Source organism: Chrysochloris asiatica, unplaced genomic scaffold, assembly GCF_000296735.1.
Source record: "Chrysochloris asiatica unplaced genomic scaffold, ChrAsi1.0 scaffold00003, whole genome shotgun sequence".
NCBI lineage: Eukaryota > Metazoa > Chordata > Mammalia > Afrosoricida > Chrysochloridae > Chrysochloris > Chrysochloris asiatica.
The window spans coordinates 4,715,959-4,735,820 of NW_006408521.1; the positions used below are offsets into that span (position 1 = coordinate 4,715,959).

The window sequence follows — 19,862 nt, forward strand, 5'->3', positions numbered from 1 at the left end:
TTTACTTTTCTTCTGCTTCAACCTGAACTTACATAGGAACAACTTGTAACTATGGAGAACTTAGGTAAAGGACATTCTGGGAAAATTCCTCTGAATACTTAAATTTATAAGGCTGGGACTAAGTAGCCACTTGTTCTAGTTGCTGTTGTTGTTAAGTGCCGTGGAGTCGGTTCCTACCCATAGTGACCCTGTATAGGGTTTCCAAGGAGCAGGTGGTGAGCTTGAGCCACTGACTTTGTAGTTTAAACAGCTTTAAAACATGGCTCACTAACCCACACACCACACCAGGACTATAGGGAGATAATGTGATTATAAGGAAAACTTAGGTGTATGGGGTTTCTAGAACAAATCATGACTTTAGGGTTCTAATTTCATCTCTGCTAATGACTTACAGCCCCTCATCCCCTGAAAATATATTTGCCTGTGTGAAATTTATCACCACCTTTCCGCGGTCAGGAGTACCTCTCAGCTTCTGAGCTGACCATTGACTGCACTGATGTGGAAACCACCCCAGATTCTGAGAGGTGAGAACTTCTGCACCTAGTCAGTCCCATGCCTCTTATGCATAGTCAAACCTTCCATCCCAACCAGCACCATAGCAACGAGATATCGACATAGCAGCCAAGTTCATCTGGGCTGCCACAATTGGAGAGGCTGTCTATGGAGCTAGGACTGGGACTACATTTGGGAGCTTTATAATTGGTTATTGCCAGGAACCCTTCTTAGATGCAGCACTGTTACTATGCCATTCTGGGCTTTGCCCTTTCTGAGGCCCTGGGGCATTTTTGTCTGATGGGCTTTCTCCTCCTCCTCAGCATGTGAGGAAGTTGTTTGCACTTCCCATAGTTCTTCCCTCCTGTGTCTCCTCCTTTCTGTATGTTCCTTTCCCTGTACGTCCCCAGGCAGTCTGGGGGAAGTAATTGGCTCAGGGTTTGACAGAGGGAAGACAAGTAAATGTTATATTAATAAGATGAAAAATAAAGTTAAAAAATAGGGACTGGAATGGTGGTTGTTTGGGGATAGTTGTGTGCCTTCTCAGGGACCCTTTATAGTGTTTCAAGGCTGTAAATCTTTATGGGACCACTCATGTAGGTGTCTGGTGGATTTGAACTGCTGATCTTGTGGTTACCAGCCCAATGCATAGCCCATTACACCACCAGGAGCCCTTAAGGGCTCAGATATGGATTAAAATGAAATTAAACATTTAAGTACAAAATGACTAGCTTTACACTGTGTGGCATTGTAGGATAAACACTGGACTGCAAGGTCAGTTTGAACTGGAAGGCTAGTGGTTCAAACTCACCAGCCACTTATTGAAACCCCATACAGGTTTGCAATGGGTTGGAACAGATTTGAGGGTACTTAACAGTTTTCATAAGTACCATTTCTCTCAGTATAAACTTGCTTGTAACAACTTGCTACTTTAAAGGAGCCCTTTTAATCCACTAGCTGGTAAGCATGATAAAGATGAGCCTTCCAGCTCCTGTGAACATTTATAGTCTTGGAAACCCTATACATAGGCTTTATGGGTCAGGACACACTGAAAGGTCACTATAAATCAAGACCCACCACCATTATCACCACCACTTGCTATTTTATGCCTTTTTTTTACAACTCTTGAACAGATATAAAACAGCTTTGCTTTTAGCTGCTGCATGGAGTAGAAGTGTTAATTACCTTTTTTACACATACTTGCTCTGTAACTTAAGTCCTAAAATCTCCCTGGTGGACCTACACCATCTCTCTTGCCATCTGTCACTCAGGTGCTCAGGGGGTCTTGCTTTCCTTCTTTTTCTTACTATTTCTCCCATAATCTCACCTTGAAATGCATTTACATTTTCATTAAGTTGCAAATAACTATTAAAAAAAAAACTGAACGACCCCATGGAGGAAACACAGCTTAATCATACTGGTGTTGCACAATTTCTGTGCATTCTTATGAGGTTTCTCAGCATCATTGTTTGGACATATGTTTATAAATGCGTACTTGCTTTGTAATTAATTATAAAGCTATAAAGAGAATTTCCTGGTTGAGGCTGATGAGTGTAAGCTCATTCCTTATTTCTTTCTGAAAAATGTCATAAAAAATTATGCTGCCTTCATTAAAAACGAGTAGATAAAGTAAAGGGTGATATGGGAATCAGAACATGTATAGTCTACCCTTTAAAAGTTTACATTTTTAAATGAGTTGAAAACATCTACACATCAAAAATAGAAAATGTTTGCAGTGGTTCACACATTTTTCAGTTTGGGAAGAATTTTTTTCGGTGATCCCCTAAAGACATTTAATGGCTAGATTACCAGAGTTAAACAATGATACCTTAACAGGGGCATCAGTAATTGATCTAGCCTTCAACAGGAGAGTTCTTCTGTTTATGTTCTAGTCTTCTCACTTTTCGTCTTTTAAACTAGGACAGAATACTTAAGAGAGAACTTCAAAAAGTTCATGGAAAAAAAATGGATTGAAGAGAGAATGTAATTTTTCTAAGAACTTTTTGAAACTCCTCGTATCAGCTGATTGGAAATATGTTCTGGCAAATATCCTATTAGACTAACACTACTGTTGTAGTGAATATACACTTAGTTCTTAAAATGAGTTAAAGAGGAAGATTTATGCAGGAAACAGAGAAGAGAACATTACTTTTGAATGCCAGAAGACACCTGCCCACATGAATGAGAATGGTGACTCCGACGAATGAAGTTCTAACAAAACCAAATTCAGTCCGGAAAATAAAGAAATTGTACTATAGTCATTTGATTGGTTTCTCCTTGTTTGTGGTCCCAAAGAGGAATGATTAGGGCTGGCAAATGGGCTGCTATTAGATAATTGAGTACAAAGGCTTACAGTAATCAATTTCAGGGTCTAACTATAGAGGTTTTCAATCAGCCACATACCCTTTAAGTTGAATAATGGTTGCTGTGTAAACAGCTTTAATCAGATGTCTTAAGAATTTGAGATTATCCTAGTGTGGTGAGGTGAGATCGCAAGTTGACCACAAAGTTGGTGTGAACTACAACGTCAGCAGCTCTTTGGAAACCGTAAAAAGTGTCACTGGAGTCCTGGTGTGGTGCTGTGGGTTAATGTGTCAGATTGCAAAATTGTTTGAATTGCAACATCAGTGGTTCAAGCTCACCAGCTGCTCCTTGGAAACCCTATTCAGGGTTGCTATGGGTCGGAACCTACTCAACGGCACTTAAGAACTCGATGGTACACAACAACAACATTTAACAACCACATCCCCCAGAAATAGTGTTTTAAAATAAAAATCCTTTAAGTTATCTAGGAAACTTTAGAAAATGACTAGCTTCAAGACCCTTTTAAAACAATTTTTTTTTATCACATACTTGTCATAAATTTACAAATTTATTGGGACCACTTTAAGCCAAAGAACGTAGTATCAAGAGTTTCTTCCTTAGAGTGTGTATTTCTTCAAACTCTGGCCTGACCGCAAAAAAAATCACTCCCTCAGCAAGTAAAAAGGAACTTCCAGGAATCTCAAAATTCTGTGTTGACTTTGTTGAATGTAGATAAAAATTCAAACACAAAATAAAAAAAACAGTTAAAGTAATCAATTTTAGTACAATCATGTGTTTTAGTTCAAGTTCAATTCAGTCATTTAGTTTTGTTCCAAAAAACCTTCTTGAAATTCTCCTTTGCGTTACTTATTCTAGCGTGTGGAGTTGGGGAAAAAAAAAAAAAAAGTATTAGTGACTTCAACAACAGAAAGACAAACAGCCCAATATTTAAAAACAAACAAACAAAAAACAGGCAAGGGACTGGAATCAATATTTCTCTGAAGACACACAAAGGGCCAATGTTGTTATTGCTGTTTGGTGCCTTAGAGTCAGTTCCAGCTCATAGTGACCCTATGCACAACAGAAGGACACACTGCCTAGTCCTGAGACATGCAGTAAGTAAGTAAAAAGATGCTCAGTGTCCTAAGTCTTTAAGAAACTGCAAATCAAAATCCCAAATGTGGTATCACTTGATATCCCCTAGGATGGTTAAAAGTAAACAAACAGAAACACGGAAAACACGATGCTGAATGAAATAACGCAGAAACAAAAGAACAAATATTATTTGAGTCCATTTACATAAAATATCAAGATTAGGGAGATCAATCGAGACATGAGTTTATTTTTTTATTTATCAGGGGCTCAGAAAAGGAGGCAACAGTATAGTTAGTCCTGAAGAGATGCTGAATCTCTGTTGGGATAGTACAAAACATTGGAAATGGAGAGTAGTAATGGAGTCCTGATGTAGTGCTGTGGGTTAATGCGCCAGACTGCAAAGCCGTTTGAACTGCAAGGTTGGCGGTTCAAGCTCACCAGCTTCTCCTTGGAAGCCCTATACAGGGTCGCTATGGGTCAGAACCAACTCAATGGCACTTCACAACAGCAACAATGGTAGCAGAACCTAGTGATTGCAATTAATGTCACAGAATTGAACACTTATAATAGCAATTGTTCTTATATTTATATGCACCACTGAAAAACTGTAAACCTGAGGAACTAGTTTTGTTCATATTTGTTCTAGATAATTATGCTGGTCTCATTCTATCCAATATTATTAAATGGTACTTCAGGCCATTGCGCGTTTTTGCTTCTTGTTTTTCCTACTAAGTCCTGATCCTTCCTGTATTTTATTTTCAATTGCATTTACACACCTGTTTGCTGATCTTTGACAACATCCAGAGAGATGAAGGCAGATAGGTAGAGTCAGGATTTTTTCTGAGCACATTATATATTGCATGAAACTTCCATGAAGTTAATCAGAATGAAGGCAGAATCAAATGTGTACAATTATTTTTTTTTTAAGAGCTCGTATTAGGGAAACAAAACAAACAGGCATACCACTTATGGTTCTAAAATTGTATGAAATTAGAATCGTCTTTATTCTTTGTATTCACTGTAGTTGGCACACTCAGCAGCCTTCAAGGGTTATTAAATTTGTCAGAGTCCAGGGAAAACATAAATATGTTGGTGGAGCCAGACTTTGTGCTGATCACAGAAGGTTGCAGATGCAATTGAGTCTAACCTAATGAAGAGAAAAAAACAATGCTGGGGTTAATATTAGATATATTTAGCATCATTTTTTGTTAAAGAGTTGAAGCTCATGGTGTTTAGAACATTTCCCCCATCTTTGGCTCTATATAAGTTGGCAATCAGAAATGACCAAATTACTGATTAATACCAACTCTGGATGTTTTAAAATAATAATGATGCAAATATTGACATCTCTCGCCGTACTTGGAAGGTATTCTATAACTCCCTGGCCAGTAAAAATATTCTTTCTCCCATTAAATTGTCTCTTTTCTAAAAGCAATGAATGCATTTTCTTTTCTTATGAGCCCATTATATGTGTGTAATGTGTCACAGAAAAATAAAATGTTGGTGCCCCAAATTTTAAATAATTGTGAAGTAAGGAAAACAGATTTTGAATTGTAATTCCAGTAATTTACACCAGTGTTTCTTTGGGAACATAAATAGTCAAAGCCATAATTTAAGAATATGAATATCCATGTCACAGAATACGATATAAATCAATTGCATTTGGAAATACATAAAAATATACACTATACATGGTGGAGGTGATGGTGGTTGTGTGCCATGGAGTCAATTCTGACTCATCATAGTGACCCTGTACAGGGTTTCGGAGGCTATCAATGTTTACAGGAGCAGAAAGCCTCTTCTTTCTCCCTTGGTAGTTTTGCACTGCTGACCTTGAGGTTAGCCTCCTGACTCAAAACCACTATGCTATCAGAGCCCCTTAATATACATGCTAGGACCTTAAGAATTATTACCATCTTAACCTATACAATTAGCAAGCAGCTCCTCCTATAAGAGTCAGTGGATTCAGGCCCAAAACTATTTTACCCTTGTCTCAGAGATTCAAAGGAGCCCTGATAGCATTCTGGGTTATGAACTGGGCTGCTAATCATTAAATCAACAGTTCGAATCTACCAGTAGCTCCTTGGGAGCAAGATCAGGTTTTCAGCACCCATAAAGAATTATGTTCTTGGAAACACTTTACAGGGTCATTGTGAGTTGGAACCAACTCCATGACATATAACTACCACCACCATCAGAGAGTCAATAAAAAAGGAGGCATATCTTTTTTTTTTTTTTTTAATGCTACTTACTTCTAATCTTTTTTAAAATATAATTTTATAGATTATCATTTGAGATATCATTGGTATTCATTGTATTTTCTTTTTTTTTTCTTCATTGCAGAGACAATTATTCTTTTGAAGTTAGTGTCTCTCCTTCTACTGTTGAGTATAATATTTTTACTACCTTTGTGTGAAAAGAGTAGACATGGTACTATTTTAAACATTTGCATAAATTGCAAACCTTAAAATTCAGTTTTATGTTTTTTGAGATCTCTTAAGGCTGATACAAATGTTAGGTTAAGTCATATAAAATATCCAACAAACAACTGTTTTTTACTTTAAAAATAGTAGTTTTATATAGTTCAACCTAGCATATCAAGCTCATTCATTTTAATTGTTGCATAATATTCCACATTGTTGCATACTTAATTTTATTCTACTTTATTATTTTAAACTGTGATGCAGTTCATTTGCACCATCTGTGACAAGACTGCTGAACGTCTCAATTGTTGCTCTATTTTCAAAGTAAAAGGCAAAGTTAAGTTTCAGTTATTCTGTCAGAAGATATGAAACACCTGGGTCAGAGACGTAGGACTTTATTACTCATGACACAGTAAGCATAAGGAGTAACATATTGGCCTCAATTCCTATTACACTTTCTTTACCATGGGAGTAACGTGAAGGTGTCCAGGTTGATAATATGCATGCAGTCTGCCAGCATCAGAGGTGAGAAACCAGACTTTTTTATATCACGCAATAAACAAATGGGCTTGAACTTTGTTCCAAAGGAAGATATTATCTGTATTACTGTAGAACATATGCTGTTGCTGTTGTTAAGTGCTGTTGAGTAGGTTCTGACTCACAGCAACCTTGTATAGAGTTTCCGAGGAGTGGCCAGTGAGCCCAAACCATCGTCCTTAGGGTTCAAACTGACTTTGAAGTTCAGTGCATTAACCTTCAGTGCCACCCCAGGACCCCGTTTAAAATAAAGAGAACTTTATATATAGTACAGCATAATATACTTTGTACGGGCAGGAAAAGGGAGAAGATCTCTTATCCTGAAACCAGAAAATGTGATGATTCTTCTGAAAGTTTCTAATTAAATAAATTATGATGCCTCAGGAGAGGAGGGATGAGAGAATAGATAGAGAAATGACAGGCAAATATTAAAATTCATGAAAAGATATACCAGGAATGAATAAACTATGTCTTCCCTACTTTTTCCCCAGTTTGTTTTCTTACTTCATTGGGATTAATCATGAATTCTTTATTTTCAGAAAGATGTAACTAGCTCTCGGACCAACAGCCCATTGGGAATTTTTGCTCCTGTCTTCATGCGGTCATTAAACTGTACCAAACTCTATTCCCTTGAGGATTCTCCAGGAATTATTGTTGGCAAATTCAGATTTTGCCTCCAAAAACATCTGAAATGGATGAAATCAGTACATGTTAATCAGCCTCAATGATTTTTAGTACTTTGTGTGTGTTTAGGAGGCGTATCTTTTAAGAAATGATAATGGTGGTAATCTTGGACGTTGATGTTGTTAAGTGCTCTGGAGTTGGCTTGAACTAACAGCAACCATATATAAGATTTTCAAGGAGTGGCTTGTGAGTTTGAACTGTGGACCTTTCAGTTCAAACTGGCCTTGCAGTCTAGTGCTTATCTTACAGCACCACATGATCATGATGGTAAGATAATGAAGCCTTTGTTGGAGGTAGTTATTTAATCAGAGATATTATATGCACAGTATTAATTTGATTATACTTTTGGCATTGTCTGTCATGTTCTTGTTATATATATAATAAGCGCAAACTAAAACATTATAAAAATAAGTCCAGAGAATGCTTAAAAACTAGTATTTGGATTTTGAGATTTATTAAAACTTAGAAAGTCTCAATTATTAGTATGTTCAATGGTACCCTATAAAAGATATAAGAATCTGAAAACTGTACCTTCTATATGGGATATTTTGTGTCCCATATTTAACGCTGTATTAATTTTTATGACCTATCATTTAAAGTATATGCCAGAAGGTAATGAATAATAAGATCTACATTGTTGTTGTTGTTAAATGCCATAGATTCAGTTCTGACCAAGAGTGACCCTGTATAGGGTTTCTGAGAAGTTGCTGGTGAACATGAACAACAGACCTTTGCTAAAGATAATTCAAAAATGACTGCAACCATATATCGACAGAGAAATTCCAGAGGTTCAAGCCAGCTTCAGAAGAGGACATGCAACAAAGGATATCATTGCTGATGTCACATGTATCTTGGCTGAAAGGAGAGGATACCATAAAGATGTTTTGCTGTTGTTGTTTAGTGCCATTGAGTCAGTTCTGACCCATAGCAACCCTGTGTATGGTTTCGGAGGGACGACTGTTGAGCTAGAACTACTGACCTTCTGGTTCACATTGACTTTGCAGTACAGTGCATTAACCTACAGAGCCACGTGAGGACTATGCAAAGGCTTTCAATTATGTGGGATCATGACAAGCTATTGACAGCATTGAGGAGAATGAGAATTCCAGAATACTTACTGTGCTCATGAGGAACCTATACATAGACCAAGAGGCAGTTGTTCAAACAGAATGAGGGAACACTATATGGTTTAAAATTAGGAAAGGTGTGCCAGTGTTGTATTCTTCCACCGTATTTATTTAATCTGTATACTGAACAAATAACCTGAGAAGCTGGATTATATGAAAAAAACATGGCATCAGGATTGGAGGAAGTCTCATTGACAACCTGTGATATGCAGATGATACAACCTTGCTTGCTGAAAGCCAAGAGGACTTAAAATACTTATTGATGAAGTTCAAAGACCACAGCCTTTGGTATGGGTTGCACCTCAGTGTAAAGAAAACAAAAATCTTCACCACTGTACCAATACCTAACATCGCGATAAATGGAGAAAGGATGGAAGTTGTCAAAGACTTCATTTTGCTTGGATCAAACAACAACACTCATGGAAGCAGTAGTCAAAAAACAAATGACATATTGCATTAGACAAATCTGCTGCACAAGACCTCTTTAAAGTATTGAAGAGTGAAGATGTCAGTTTAAGGACTAAGGTGTGTCTGATCCAAGTCATGATATTTTCAGTAACCTCATTTAATGTAACAGACTGCAAAGCCATCTGTTGAACTGCAAGGTTGGTAGTTTGAGCTCACCAGCGGTTCCTCAGAAACCCTACACAGGGTCACTATGGGTCGGAATTGACTTGACAGCACTTAAAAACAATAACATATGCATGCGAAAGTTGGACAATAAATAAGGAAGACCATAGAAGAATTGATGTGTTTGAGCTATGATGTTGGAGGAGAATATTGAAAGTACCATGGACTGCCAAAAGAACAAACCAATCTGTGTTGGAAGAAGTGCAGCCAGAATGCTCCTTAGAAGCCAGGATGGCCAGGCTTTGTCTCTCATACTTTGGATATATTATCAGGAGGGACCACTTCCTAGAAAAGGATATCATGTTTGGTGAAATGGAGAGTCAGAGAAAAAGAGGAAGATTCCCAACGAGATGGATGAGCGCAGAGACAGTAGCAAGACACTCAAATGTAGCAACAATTGTGAGATTGGTGCAAGACTGGTTAGTGTTTTGGAATTATGTACATTTGGTTGCTATGAGTCAGTACAGATTCACTGGAATCTACCAACAGTAACAACAACATCAACTCGATGGCACTTAGCAACAAAACTATAGTAAACCATATGATTGTCAGATTCAAAATGGTCCATTTCAGCTAACTAATGCCTAGGATATTTATCTCCATGCATTTCATTTTTGACAGCTTCCAGTTTTTCTAGATTTATATTTTGTACGTTCCATATTTTGATTATTCATGGTTGTGTGCAGCTGTTTGTCATTTTGAGTTGTGTCCCATAAACAAATGAAGGTCCCATAGCTTCATCCCATTCGGGTCAACACAATCAACTATATTTTGAGGAGTAATATTTTGAGTTAATTCCAACCTGAAGGGCTCATCTTCTGGTACTGTATCTGACAGCATTCTGTTGCTAGTCACAATGATTTCATTTTCTAGTGTTATACCTAACAAAGTTCCAATGTTATTCATAAAATTTTTAGTGGTTAAACATTCAGACATAGTCTGCCTCTGCTTCTTTGTCTGCTTTAGTCTGGAAACTTCTGAAAGTTATTCAACATTGGTGACCCTGTTGGTTTTTAAAATACCAGTGACATAACTCCCACTATCACAACAACTCACAAGCCCCCACAGTACAACAAACAGATGAGTGACAGCCACAGGCGTGGAGACTAGGATACACAATACATCACAAAATTAACGATATGGCTAGATGGACCATATTAAATAATTGCATGCACAAATGAATTTCAAATTGGTGGGAGAAAACTGTTTTCACCAGCTGTATATTTCTTGTTTATTTAGTGAAGGGTTTATAAAAATTCAATGACTATACAAATTGAAGAATCGGGCTGCGAACCTTAAGGTCAGCGGTTCGAAACTACCAGCCGCTCCGCGGGAGAAAGATGAGGCTTTCTACTCCCATAAAGATTTACACCCTCGGAAAACCCTGTACACGGTCTCTATGGGTCGGAACCGACTCGACGGCACTTAACAACAACATACAAATTGAAAAGAGCTCTGGTAGCATAGTGTATAGGAGTCAGGTTGGTAATCTCGAGGTTAGCAGCTTGAAACTAACAACAGTTGTGGGGAGGGGTGGGGAAGATGAGGCGTTCTGCTCCAGTAAAGACTTATAACCTCAGAAAACCTATGCAGGGTTGCTATAAGTCGGAACCAATTCCATGGCATACCACCGCCACCGCCACCGCCACCGCCACCACCACCACACAAATTGAGAAAATATGCAGTAAAGTCTTTTCAAGATTCTTTCCTTGCTCCCAAATCTTAATAGGGCAATGATCTGCTAATTGCTCCCTCTGTTCAAGTGTGATCCATGAAAATTAAGAATGAAGACCAATTGTTAAGCACTTTTTTTTCAATAAGGATCTCTGGTAGTGTAGTGGTTACGAATTGGGCTGGTAATCTCACAGTTGATAGTTCGAAACTACCGTGGGAGAAAGATGAGGCTTTCTGCTCCGGTAAAGATTTGCAGCTTCGGAAACCCTCTGCAGGGTCACTATAAGTCGGAACCGACTCCACGGTACTTAACAACAAAAAACTTCTAGTTGTCTTTTGTTTTTGTGGGGTTTTTTTTGTTGTTGTTGTTTTAGTATCTTCTCCCTTAACACCTTGAAAGAAAGTTGGTTTGATTTTACAGAGATCTTATTGACTGAGCTCTTGGCCTATAAAGCACTGAAATCAAATAGTTAATACTGTAACCTAATTGACTAGTTTATACAGACCAAACCAGACAAGAAATGTATTGTTTGGTTCAAATATTTTGTGCTGTATTGCTTTAAAACTCTTAAGAGTCTAAAAGGGCCAACACAGATATTTTTTAATTCTGCACTGTCACCAAAACTGTGAAAAACTGAAGTTAATCTAAAAGGAATAAAGGTTGACACTGTGTAAACCAGCTGTATTTTTTACAATTACAACTTAATGATTTAAAAATAATTCTACACATGATTCCTGGTGTGGCGCTGTGGGTTAATGTGCTAGACTGCAAAGCTGTTTGAACTGCCAGGTCGGCAGTTCAAGCTCACCAGCTGCTCCTCAGAAACCCTATACATGGTCGCTATGGGTCGGAACCAACTCGACTGCCCTTAACAACATCAACAACACATAATTTGACAACTGTATATTTTAAGCTTGGAACGAAAGACCTCTAAGCACAAAAATTTTCTCTCCCATTGCATTAACAAATACAAACTAATGTTAAAGGAAAGGCTGTGACTTTAATGAAGTTAACGATTTGGTTTACTAAATAACCACAACCTAATTTTAAAGAGATAATTGTAGGAACTTGAGCTAAGAAGTTAAGTGATAGCATCAGTTCCACAAATATCTGGACCTGTATCAAAACTAGGTAAAATCTTACAAAGTGAATTATATTCAAAATATGGCAAACTACATTTGGATTAAAAAACAAACACTAAAATATCAACAGGAAAGACAACAATCAGTAAAAAACAAAATAAAACCCAGCAATCAACCCCAAATATCGAGCTAATCAAACAAGAATAAAGCAACAGTAAACACAATACAAGTAAACATAAAAATCCAAATAATTACTGTTTGGAGATGTTTTAGATTAAAGACAACACATGTAGAAAACACATTGTAGATTTAATTGGCTTCTAACTTCAATGAGTCCTCATTGTTACGATTGTGGGGAGGGGGTAGTTATTGGAGGGACATATGGTAGTTATTGGAGGGACATAACGTATGGTCTTCCTTATTTACTGAGAATGTATCAAAAAAGTTCTGAACTATTTCCTCTCCAATCGGCTGGTTTTCTTAATGTGATCCCTAGATTGTTGGTTTTACTGTTAGGTGCCCTTCACTAGGCTGTGACTGAGAGTGACTGTACGTACATCAGAAGGTAACACTGCCCAGTCCTGTGGTAGCCTCACAATTCTTGCTGTGTTTGAGTCCATTGGTGCAGACGCTGCATCATTTATCTCATTGAGGGTGTTCTTCTTTTTTGCTGAACCTCAGCTTTATCAAGGATGATTTTCTTCTCCAAGGACTGGTTCCTCCTAACAACACATCCAAAGTATGTAAGATCATGTGTTGCCATGTGCACTAACAAGGACCATTCCAGCTGTACTTTCGATAGATTTGATTTGTCTTCTGGCAATGATCATTCTTCTGGATTTGGTAATGTTCTTTACAAACATCTTAATTCAAAGGCATTAATTCTTCTTCTGTCTTTCAAACAAACCTAAGTCTAATGCACTGCCACTGAATTAAAATATTTATGGGAACGGAAAGACTTTCTCCTGAGGAGTGGCTGGTGGGTTTAACCTGGGAGTTCTCATTCAGCATCACCAGGTCTCCTGTCTCTTGATCTTCCTTACTCATTCTCTAGTTTTTTCATGAATATGACATGGTTGAAAATATCATGACTTGGGGCAGGAGAATCTTTGTCATTAAAGTGATATCTTTCCTTTTTTTTTTTTCACAATTTAAAGAGATCTTTTGCTGCCGTTTTACTCGACGCAGTATGTTGTTTGATTTCCTGACTGCTGCATCCAAAGATAAGTATTAGGGCATCCAAGTAAAATAAAATCCTTGACAACTTCAGTTGGAGAAGAATATTTTCAAATTCATTGAAAGAATAAGAGATAAAATACTAGCTATACGTCTGTCAGTGATAATAGCCATACATCTACAAGGAGACCAATCAATATGACTGGTTTTTACACACCAGCCACTAATGCCAAAGATAAAGAAATTGATGTGTTTTTTTTTTTTTTTTAACCAACTTCTACTGTCTGAAATTAATCAAATATGCCATAAAGATGCATTGATAAAAACTGATAACTGGAATACTGTCATCCATTGATTGCAGGCATGTGTTTACACAAGCTTTGTTTGCAATCAACTGTGTGTGTACGTATGAACTTGAACCCTAGTAGCTATATATATATATATATATATATATATATATATATATATATATATATATATATATATATGGAGCTCTGGTAGCGTAGTGGTTACGAATCGGGCTGCGAACCTTAAGGCCAGCAGTTCGAAACTACCAGTTGTTCCGTGGGAGAAAGAAGAGGTGTTCTGCTCCTGTAAAGATTTACAGCCTCAGAAACCCTGTACAGGGTCGCTATGGGTCAGAAACGACTCGATGGCACTTAACAACAACAACATATATGTATATGTATTAATATATATACACATATGGTTCCAGTTGCAATATAGATATAGATAGATAGATAGATAGACAGACAGACAGACAGACAGACAGACTCCTGGTGTGGCACTGTAGGTTAATGTGCCAGACTGCAAAGCTGTGAGATCTGCAAGGTTGGTGGTTCAAGCTCAACAGATGCTCTTCGGAAACCCTACACAGGGTTGCTATGGGTTGGGATCGACTTGACGGCACTTAACAACAACATATATAGATATAGATATAGATATAGATATCTTAAGTGCCATTGAGTTAGTTCTGACTCATCATAACCTTGCGTAGGCTTTCCTAGTAGTGGTGACTGGTGGATTTGAACTGGCAACCTTGTGCCTAATAGTACAATGTTTATCCTACAGTACCAAGCAAAATCACTCTTTCTATATATACATGTGTATATATACACACACACATAGAGAGAGGGAGAGAGAGTGTATGTGTGTCCTGGTGTGACACTGTATATTGATACACTGAACTGCAAAATCAGTTTGGACTGCAAGGTTGTTTGTTAAGGCTGACCAACTGCTCGTTATGGGTAGGAACTGACTCAACGACTGTTAACCATAACAACACTCCCCTTAGAATCTAAGACTGACCTAGTCCTCTTAATGTCACATATTTGGAGCAGACTATAGAGAAAACTGAGTAGAAGATTTGATTCTGAAATACTCTGTATCTTTTCTCTGGTAGTGGTTTCCAACTAATGCATATTGTCTCTGCATTAACACAAACTTTGCTGCCATACACATCACACACAAGGTATACTAGTGTACAACATGTGATTGAGTACAAAGATATATATTTTTTGATATTATGTATTGTTTCATGTAAATGCGTATTAATGCCAAGCACAAGTTACTACAATAGGGATTATTTCATTTCAGCTGATTATTTTGACTGACACCAAACTTGGGACAGTAAATAATTTCTGGTTTATTTTACCATGTTGAAAGCACAAAGTGAATTTTTTCCAATTTCTTTCATTATTTTCACAATACTTGCTTTTCTTTGACTTTCAATTGTGAACCCCTTACCGTGACTCCCTTAGAACCATGATTTGTGATGTGACTTTTTATGTGTTTTTATTATCACATTGTATGTTCATTGTTTCTTAAATTCTGGATTTTTCATATCCAGTGGTGTATTAAAAAGACATTTTTTCCCACATCTTTTTTGTGTCTTCTCCAGGGATCCAGTTAAGTGCAGTGGCATGACTAATTTGTAATCCCATTCAGAAAAATTAGCATTCTTTTAGCTATGTTGCTCAGCAAGAATAATAAAGCCTGAAACCCTAATTACCAATTTGCTACTCAGGCCTTTCACAAGATGAAGTGTTAACAGAACCAGACTTGACAGCATTATCACTAGCAGTTCCAGTTATTTTTTTCTGTAAAAATCCAATAATGAATTAGAGCAAATTGTGCTCGAGATCATACAAGGCTGCCACACTAGAATCTTTTTAGTTATGCCTAAATTTTCTGATTTTTCATAGTTCAATATTTGATCGATGAAATTTTCAAGTTATTTTACATCTTATCTAAAATTATTTTTAAACAAATTTTGTAATATTGGAGATATGGTTTGAATATATTCAAGATAATGTCCTTTGCACATATTTAAATAGAAACATTCGAAGGCTAGTTGACTAGCTCAGGCTTTATGAGCATGAAAGCTTATAGCACATACATTAGATAAACAGAGTTGGAATAGTTGAGATTTTATTTATATAACCTTTAAAAAAGGAGTACTGCTATGGTGCTGGAGAGTAATGCACTGGTCCACAAGGGTGGTTTGAACTGCAAGTTCGGTGGTTCAAACCCATCAGCCTTTCCTCTACAGCACTAGACAGGGTCCCTATGAGGTGGAACCAACTTGACAGCACTTAACAACACTTTAAAAACATTATGCCGATTCTGAGTAAAATTAGTCACAAAAGGACAAATAAATACTATATGAAACCACTGTTCCAAAAAGTTAAGAACTATTTTCTTGTTAAATGAAACATTTTATGATGGTTACTTTAGGTTCAGGACGGGGTAGGGAATTATTCACAGTCTAGTACATAGACACATGTTAACATGGGTGATAGCAGGCCATGTACAACAATAGGAAGGTTGATAAAAGATGAAGGTAGTGAGAGATACAGGGAGGGATGCGAAAGTTAAAGGAAATAGAAGTAAATATTGTTAACTGATGGTACATGGAGGGAATTACAATCATTGTAATGAAGCAAATTATATGATTTGCTAAGTTTAAAATGTAAAACTGATGACCTGTTCTGTAAACCTTCCCTCAATTCACAATAAAAAATTGTTAAAAACTAAATGTTAATAAGTAAAATATAAACTATAAAATTGAAAATAAAAAGATAACTTCATCTTGCCACAACCTCCAGTTCTCTCCATAGCAGTTACCACTATTAACATTTTCTCACGTTTTATTTCAAAGAAAATGTGCATACAAATGTATAAACGCATGAACACACAGCTTCTATGTTTGCACAAACAACATGATACCAAACATTGTTTTCTATGTTCTCTTTGTCATCTCATTGATATTTTATTTGTGTGTGAATTGTATAGTGTAGTTTATGCACTAGCATTTATTTTCTGGTATTTTATAAGTATCTCCAAATATTAATTTGAAATTATCAGGTTTATTAATAATTATATATTTGTTCGTAGATACAAATTGTCCTCAAAATAATTATATTGTTTTGTATGATCACCAACAACAATGCCTAAGAGTGTGTGACATTTAGTTTGATAATTGTGGTACAATATAGCGTAGTAGTTACAAATTGGGCTACAAACCACAAGGTCAGCAGTTCGAAACTACCAGATGTTCTGCAGGAGAAAGATGAGGCTTTCTGCTCCCGTAAAGATTTATAGCCTTGGAAACCCTGTACAGGGTTGCTATGAGTTGGAACCAACTCCACGGCACATAACAACAACAACAACAAATTATTCAGTATGGTCCTTCTCAATATAGTCTTTGTAACTCCCACCGAATGAGTTGGATGCACACAGGATTCATATAGAAACCCTAATGAGTTAATTGGTTAGTTTTGTCATCCTGCTAGTCTTAAAATGAGTCACGTAGAAATGGAGAGGGAGAATTTCACTAGTACCAAGAAAACCTGAGAGCACATCATTTAGACCCAGGATGCTTGCAGTGGGAGAGTCCGAGATCCAGCAGACAGGAAGAGAAAGAGTTGTAACTTTGGAGATTGTGAGAAGTAGTGGCAGAGAAATGGTAGCAGCAGAACTAGGAGACTGGCAGCAAGTCAGCAAGAAATTGGAGAGTCAATAGAAGACAGCACGCTGGGATTCCCAGCCCACAGATTCAGGCAGGAGATTTGCTGGTAGAGTAGGGTGCTTCCAAGAACTTTTTGGTCCTAGACACACTGAACTAGAGCTGAGTACCTTCAGGTAAAGGTTTACTGGTAGAATAGGGTGCTTCTGGTCAATTACCAAAAGAAAAATAACAACAAAAAATTGTAACATTTGTCTTAGCAAGGCAGAGGCCAGACCAAGGGCCAAAGAGAGACTTGCCTGTAGCAAAGCAGAGAAGGGGCTGTCCTGTTCCTAAAGGTTCCTGAACCTGATTTACTTCCCTGAAATCATCAAAATCATAAGTATGTTCTGTGAGTTCTGTGTGGCCTTTGCAACATATAAACTAATTCAGTAGGGAAGTAAAGAGTACCTGTTTGACCTCCACCTCATAGAAATCAGCTTTGGGCTGATGATGGTGATGATGCTCCTAACTTCTTGCGAAGTCAGAGGAGGTCAAATACCTCTTACACCACATCAATTTTATAGTATCCGTATAGCTATTTTTCCTTAATTAGGTGCCTACTAGGGTGTCTTGGTGTGGCACCATAAGATAAGCACTGGACCACTAGATCATTTGAACCCTGAGATTGAAAGTTCAAACTCTCCAGTAGCTCCTTGGAAAACCTTTATAGGGTCTCTCTGAGTTGGAACTAACACAACAACACTTAACAACAACATTGATGTCTTGAAGTCCTGTTGTGGTGCTGTAGGATAAGCCCTGGACCACAAGGTCAGTTTGAATTACAAGGCTGGCAGTTCAAATTCACCAGTCACCTCTTGGAAACCCTATGCATGATCACTCTAAGTCAGAACTGACTCAACAGCATTTAACAACAGTGTCTTAGCTATCTAGTGAGTGCTACTATAACATAAATAGCACAACTGGAGGATTTTAACAAACAGAAATATGTCACCTCACAATTCGGGAGGCTAGAAGTCTGAATTCAAAGCAATAGTCTAGACAAAGGTCCTTGTCTCTTTGAACATCAGTAGGTCCGTATTCCTTGATTTCCTGAGTCATAGGATCAATCTTTCACTGCATCTAGGAGATTCATCAAAGAAAGAAGAATCATTGTACAAAAAGAATTGGTCATTGTTCAATCATTTAAAAGTTAACATATGATCACAGAAAGCTATTGGATCTTGTACTGATGTTTCATGTTCTAATGAGTGAAGTAAGTACGTCTGGTAATGAAATGTTACAACTTTACCTGTTAAACCAAAAGGTGAGCATTTGAAACCACTCAGCATAGATTTTGGTGTTTTATTGTTGTTTTCCATTGAGTTAGTTTCACCCCATAGTGATCCTGTACAGGGTTTCTGAGTAGTGGCTGGTGAAGTTGAATTGCAGACCTTGCAACTCAAACCAATCTTGCAATCCAGGGCATTAACCCACAGTGCCACACTAGGACTCCCAGCATAGATTACATACTAGAAAACCCTGTGTACATTTCTCTGACAGATTGGGTCATGATTAGGAATCTACTTGTTGGCACCTAGCAACAGTGATGTTGCGGTGGTTGTTGTTATGTGCCGTGGAGTTGGTTCCGACTCATAGCGACTCTGTATAGGGTTTCCGAGGCTGTAAATCTTTACAGGAGCAGAAAGCCTTGTCTGTCTCCCGCGGAACAGCTGGTACTTAAAGTTTCGAACCACTGAACTTAATGTTCTCAGCCAAATTAATAACCACTATTCTACCAGAGCTCAAAAATAGTTGATAATCTATAATACTTTACAAAATACATTAATATTTGGGTATTATCACAACTCTGTTAGGATTTAGTTGTTATCCTTGTTTACCAAGTGAGTAATTTTAAGTAATGTGAATTTGTGCTTTGTTAGAATACTAAAGACAGAAAATGACCTACTGTATTCTAACTCTCATTTATATTTATCACTCAGTGACTACTGTAATTTAATTACACTACACCATTCAACATTTCAGCACTGAGAGTACGAGGCAATGTCTTAGTAGCATTTGATGCTACTCTGTAAAGGATATATATATCCTGTAAAGGATATATATATATATAGTTGCTTCAAAAAATTCCTGAAAAAATTCTTTTATCTTGTAATACAGATATTTATAGAGAAGTGTGATGATACAATGATTAAGAGCTTCATTGATAATTCCAAGATTGGTGGTTCAAACTTGCTCGGTGGTTCTGAGACGGGGAAACAGTACAGGAAGCAGAATTAAACATAGGCCACTCATTGACTGAAACGTTGTGACTGAAATCCTGAGGAATGTTGATGCCTGCTTCCTTCGTGTTTGAGCAGTCATAAAGATGTATAGGCCATGCCTAGGCTACAGACTTGAGCAGCCACATCCTGAAGTAATTAATATTAAACACCACCCATAAAAATTCTGTATTTTTATGTGATTTACCATTAAGGATGACCACGTATACAAATTATTTCTATTTTACTTCCTTGTAAGATATTTTACAGGTTGGACTGACTTACCTAGTGTTGTAGGTATAACAATAAAGGACAGACTTTCTACAGGGCAAAGGAGAATGCCAGTCCTAGGGAGGAATCTGAATTAGGGTCTCGAAGAACCACATGCGCTCAACATCCTAAAATATGT

The 19,862-nt window shown here is 37.3% G+C and overlaps 1 pseudogene; it reads left to right on the plus strand.

Annotated features, from left to right (window-relative positions):
- The first annotated feature begins 383 nt into the window (after window positions 1-383).
- LOC102831133 lies at window positions 384-822 on the plus strand (annotated as a pseudogene).
- Window positions 823-19,862: the final 19,040 nt, after the last annotated feature.